The sequence below is a fragment of the Myotis yumanensis genome, unplaced genomic scaffold (assembly GCF_028538775.1).
Source record: "Myotis yumanensis isolate MYYU_CA2020_CCGP unplaced genomic scaffold, mMyoYum1.0.hap1 SCAF_1, whole genome shotgun sequence".
NCBI lineage: Eukaryota > Metazoa > Chordata > Mammalia > Chiroptera > Vespertilionidae > Myotis > Myotis yumanensis.
The window spans coordinates 239,841,869-239,848,016 of NW_027223752.1; the positions used below are offsets into that span (position 1 = coordinate 239,841,869).

The 6,148-nt window shown below is 60.3% G+C and overlaps 1 pseudogene; it reads left to right on the plus strand.

Moving 5' to 3' along the window:
- Window positions 1–808: 808 nt before the first annotated feature.
- LOC138997616 (putative GTP-binding protein 6) lies at window positions 809–4,253 on the plus strand (annotated as a pseudogene).
- Window positions 4,254–6,148: the final 1,895 nt, after the last annotated feature.

Here is a 6,148-nt window from a genome sequence, read left to right on the forward strand (position 1 = left end):
GTTGCCCGTGGCGCTGGCGTGGCTCACTCTCCTGCGCACGGGCCTGAGCGATGCCCTCTGCCCGCCCTCGCCTGGGCTGCAGGTGTCCTCCCTCCAGTCACTCCGACACCCGACAGCCCCTCTCAGAAAGCACTCCGAAGATGAGCCCCACCCCACTGCCACCAGGTCCCAGCCACCGTCCCCTCAGGGGGTCCCCACTTCTGCCCTCGTGCCCCCAGTCCATTCACCCCGCAGCCACCAGAGTGGCCCTTAAAGCCTAAGGCCAGGTCACGTGACCCCTTCACCCAAGCACTCGCTCCCATCCCAGAGAAAACAAAATATTTCGCACTGGGCACAGGGCCTCCCTGACCCCCGAAGGCGGGTGTTTGAAATAAGATTGATGAGCTTCTGCCTGGACTGATCAAGACAAGCAAGCAGAGGCCCAGTGCTGGGGACGTCAGTACAGGTCACACAGAGCTCACCTACTGCGCTCCAGCGCCCAGAAACGTGCAGAATGTCCCGCCCGCCCGGGGGCTCTGTCAGGAACGCAAGGGCTAACCATTCAGATCGTCAAGGCAATTCTTCAACAGAATACGGGAGGAGAACACGGTGATTTCTGGAGGTGAAGAAAAGCAGCTTTGACGCAAGGCGTGGGCTTAGAAAGGTCGAAGGACACAAGATGCACAAAACAAGTCTATGTCCCCGTTACCATTCGGGAACAAATTGTAAAGTTAAACTTAACAGTTACGTCTGCAGTAGCATTAAAGACCGTGACATACTCGGGTGAACAGAATATGTGCGCTGGGAACTGTCAAGCGTGGACGACGCGATGAAAGGTCTGAATGTGGGAGACGGTTCTGAGTTCACAGCTGGGAGGGCTTAGTGTCGTCAGGGTTTTTCAGAGCCTGTATGGACTCGGCTGTGCCCCGCGCCCAGGTGGCTGTCTTTGGAGGTGACGAAGGTGAAGTCGGGCCAGAAGGGCGCGGCCCGGGTCCCCCAGGACTGCTACCCAGCATTCTCCCTCCCTCCCAGGAAGAGGGCCTCACCGGGAACCAGCCCGCAGGCACCTTGATCTTGGACATCTGGCCTCCAGAATTGAGAAAAATGCCTTTCTGTTGTGATGGTCACCTGCACAGACTACAGCCCCACACTGATCTATAGATTCAGCGTAATCCCGATTGAAATCCTAGCTTTTTTATAGACTTTTACTCGAGGCCCGGTGGACAAAATTTGTGCACTCGGTGGGGGGTGGGGGTCCACAGTCCAGGAGCCCTTGGGGGATGTCCGACTGATGGCTTAGGCCCGCTCCCCGTCAGCTGGACATCCTTAGTGCTGCCGTGGGGTGGGAGAGGCTTCTGCCACCACCACTTCGCTTGCCAGCTGTGAACCTGGCTTCTGGCTGAGCAGCACTCCCCCTGCGGGAGCACACTAACCACCGGGGGGCAGCTCCTGCATTGATCGTCTGCCCCCTGGTGGTCAGTGCGCGTTATAGCAGCTGGTCATTCTGCCATTCGGTAGATTTGCATATTAGGCTTTTATTATATAGGATAAGCTGATTCTAAAATTTATGCAAGGAAACTAGAAAAGCCAAAATAACTCTGAAGAAGTAGAAAATAAGTATTGCCAAAGGGACTCACACTCCCTTTCAAGACTGACTTGAGCCCGGCTGGTGTGGCTCACTGGTTGAGCATCGACCCATGAACCAGGAGCTCAGGATTTGATTCTTGGTCAAGGGCTGTACCTGGATTGTAGGTTTGATCCCGGCCATCGGAGCATGTGCAGGAGGCAACCCATCAATGTATCTCTCTCTCATCAATATTTCTCTTTCCCTCTTCCCTCACTTCCACTCTAAAAATCAATGGGAAAAAAAATGTCCTTGGGTGAGGATTTAAAATAAAGTCTTACAACTAAAGATTCCTGAGGAACTGCTGCGGAGGGAGCCCTTGCTGCTGGCGGGGCCCAGCGTGTGTGCCTGGTTCACCCCGAGGTCAAGGGGGGACCCGGGCCAAGTGGCGGAGGCGAAGGCGCTGGTGCACACGCTGGACAACTGGTCGGTGGTGGAGACGGTGGTGGTGCCGACCAAGGCGCCCAACATGAAGCTCATCTCTTCGGCACAGGCGCTTGGAGCAGCTGACGGAGAAAATTGGAAGCTTGTTGGAAGCGGCAGCTGTCGTTCTGAATGTGGAGAGGATGTCTCTGCCCACCAAGAAAGAACTGGAGGCCACCTGGTGCGTGCAGGTGTTCGACCGATACACGGTGGTCCTGCACATCTTCACTGCAACGCCCGGACCAAGGAGGCGCAGCTGCAGGTGGCCCTGGCCGAGCTCCCCCGCCTCAGGTCCGACATGAAGAACGACCTTGCCCACCTGGACAGACTCGCTACCTCGTGGGGTCAGGAGAACCTTTCATGCAGGTGCAGCAGCGTCTGATGAAAGAAAAGGAGATGCAAATCCACGAGGCCCTGGAGACTCCGGCAGGAGAGGCAGCTGCTGGGCAGGCAGCACGGGCAGCGGGAGTTCCTGGTGGGGAAGCACCAGCTGTGGGAAGACCACGCTGATCAAGGCTCTGACGGGTGACAGCGCCATGCAGCCCCGGGACCAACTGTTTGTGAAGCTGCACATCATGGTGCACGTGGGCTCCCTGCCGTCCTGCATGACCGTCATCTACACGGATCATTGGCTTCCTGTCCCAGCTGCCCCACAGCCTCATCGAGTCCTCGGCCACCCTGCAGGACGTGGCCCACTCTGACGTAATCCTGCATGTGAGGGACGTGAGCCACCCCAAGGCAGAGCTGCAGAAGGCCAGCGTGCTCACTGCCCTGTGCGGCCTGTGGCCGCCTGCACCGATGCAGGACTCGGTGCTGGAGGCACACAATATGGACCTGGTGCCCGGGTACCACCCATCGGGGCTGCGTGCCCTGGCTGTGTCTGCCCTCCGGCTGGGCCTGGAGGAGCTGAAGGCTGAGCTGGAAGTGGCCATGCTGAGTGCCACGGAGGCGAGTGGTGACCCTCCGTGTGCAGCTGGCGGGGCCACAGCTCAGCTAGCTGCACGGGGAGGCCACGGTGCAGAACAGGCAGGTGGTCCCTGAGACAGGCGTGGCCGTCACCATCATCAGCAATGCCACCTGTGGCAGGTTCCGGAAGCTCTTTCCAGAATGATCTTCAGACAGTCCTCCCGGCTGGAGATGATGTAGGTCCCACCTCAGTGTTGTGGCCGGAGGTTGGTGGGCAGATGTCCGGGTTCTGACCCTGCCAGGCGGTGCATCGAGGGGGGGACGCACTGTGGGGACCAGCCTCCCTTCTGACGGTTTGGCTACAGGACGCTCCCCCTCGGTCCTCATGTCCGTAAATCAGTCTTTGTCCAAAGGAAACCAGACCAAGGGCCTTGTGTCCAGAGCAGGAAGTCAGTTCTTGCAGCAAAACTGCAGCGTCGGCCACTCCAGGTGCCGAGCGCCCCCAGACCGAGGCCTGGACCTCAGACGCGGCTGCAGAACCGACGGCAGAACCGGCCCAGGTCCTTCAGGTCCCGGACACTCAGGTGCTCCTCAGAGCCCAGCGAGCTGAGTGTGTTGCTGGGGAGGTGCTCAGGGCAGGGAGTCTCCTTTTCTCACGCTGAAGCATGAGTGTGGTTCCCCCTAGACCGTGCTCACCTTTGCACGGCTGTTCCTTACGTTGTCCGGCGTCACCCGCATCCTGGGATCATAAAGGATAACCCCGACCCTCTCCTGACCAAAAATCAGAAAAAGATTCCTACAAGAAAAAATAACCCGATAAAAATGGGCGAAGACGAACAGATGCAGGCAGCACATCCGAAGGAGCTCTGGCATCATGTCGTCAGGGAAACGCACCTCTGCACCCTGTACAGCCCAGTGCACCTGCCCCAACGCTCACCGCAGCACCAGGGTTGGCAGAGTGTGCCCAGCGGGACCCTCGTGGCTGTGTCGCTGGGAAGACGTGGCCTTGGGAAGCTAGATGCACAGCAGCACCATGGCTTTCACCCCACTTCCAGGCACCCCTCCAGCAATGGACATACCGCCCACAAAGACATGCACCGTCCATCACAGGCAAAACTCGGGAACAAGCAGCACCCGTCACACAGAGATAAGGAACAGCGTGTGGTTACTGTGGGCTCACTCAGCAGCACGCAGGGACCTGCCTCACGGCACCGACGGGCTCAGGACTTGCGGAAACTCACACCGGACCATCCACAGTTGGGGTGGGGTGCGGCCGGTCTGGGGGAGACTCGGTGACATTCTGGGGTCTGGGAATGCTGCAGCCGGGCTTGGGGGTTACAAGTCCACATTCATCAAAACTCATTGCATTGTTTAAAGTCTGTGTTTCCTGTGTATGTGGTCTTTACAATTAAAACCTCGCAGTGAGCTGACGACCAACAGGCTGTGTGAACTCAGATGAGGGTGCCCGGCCAGCGCGGCCGCCGCGGGTGCTTCCACACTTGGGTGGCGAGCCCGGCGCCCTGCTCCAGGGTGTGGCCACGCCCGCTGCCCGCACACAGGATAACCGCCGTGCGCTCGGGTCTGGTGGGCACGGCCCAGCCGCGGCGAGGACGAGGTCGGCTTACCCGCCTGCCGTCAGGAGCCACGCTGCCACTGTGTCCGTGAGGGCTGAGAACTCGCCCAGCTGCTCTGGCGGGATGACCATCCCTGCGGGTGCTGGCGGGGGAAGGCCTGCTCTGGGTGCCTGCAGGCTGTGCACCCATCTTTACTCCGAGGAGGGAAGAGGCAAGGGACAGGCTGGAGGGTGAACGGGGATCCTGCGCACAGCTGCCCCGCTACCCCAGCGTGGCCAGGCAGCCCCAGGGCAGGCAGGCAGGCACGGCCCGTAGACCATGAGGCTGCGCACAGGCCAGCTGCAGGGCCCACGCTGTGCTGCCATGCTGTGCCCCCATGAAGCAGCACGGCGACCGCCTGCAGGCTGTCTCTCAGGGGTGTGATCCCAGGCACAGGTTGGGAGCAGAGGACAACCAGCACCCAAGAGTGGGGGCCAGGGGAGGAGTGCAGACAGGCAGGGTCCAGGAAGCAGCCCAGGTGGGGAGCAGGCCGGGTGGGGCTGTAAGGGCTGTGGAGGCCATCTGTGGCTTTAGCAGGCCTCAAAGGAGCAATGGGGGTGCAAGTTAACCCCAGAGCGCATCAGGGTCAGGTGCTGAGGGATGGTCCAGCTGCGTCTGAGCCCCACTTCGGCCAATGACAGAAGCTACACAAATTAGGAGGAATTGGCCAAAGTGAGCTGGGCAGTTCCTGGGGCCAGCAGAGAGCAGGGCCCTCCGCAAAGGGAGTCCTACCTGAGGCTGCGTGCAGCCAGCCCTGGCTCCCCGGCCCCTGGCGTGTGCTGACTGGGGCAGGCCGGACGGTGCGTGACCCAGCGCCCAGTCCCTGCTCAGCAACTTCTCAGAAGGAGCCCGGCCCCAGTGAGGCCTCACCAGCCGAGGGGGTGGGGGTGACGCCGCCCGCTCCCAAGTTCAGCAGGTGCCTAGGGGGCGGAGGGTGGGGGGAAGGGTCCTGCTGGTGGCCCAGCCCCTGGACAGTGCACTGCTCAGTAGGGGACAGCCCTTCTTCAGGAGCCTGAGACCCAGGGGACCCGTAGCAGGGGCCGCCTTCGAGCTGCTGACTAACGGGGTGTGTGTGTGTGTGTGTGTGTGTGTGTGTGTACAGCAGACAGGGCCAAGGCGTCAGGAAGGCAGAGCAGCTTCCGCTCACACAGAAACGAGAAATAGAAACCCTTTTATTGACATGGTTACTTGTACAGTTTATTAGCTAAGCAACATCCACATGCAACTGAGCACTAAGCACAAACCTATGGACAGCGGCGTCGGCTACTCGGTTCCCTGGATCCCAAGACGTTGTGGTTACTCAGCTGGACGTTCGTCTGTGCCAACAGCGTTTGGAGCTGAGTGCCACCACCACGCAGGCCTCGCAGGTGGCCATGGGGCCCCACGGGGGGCACAGCCACGCCAGCGAGCGACGAGAGCCGTCCATGCGAGGCACCACCACGCAGGACACGCCTGCTCCCAGGCTGGTCACGAGCAACAGGGAGGAAACTGTTCCTGAAACGTCCTGGGGTCTCCCTGGTGTCCAGTGGGTCTCCAGTCTCTGGAAGGTGCCGGAAGGTGTCGGTCCTCCCTGGACGTATCAGCTCGTCGACTCCCGTTACCA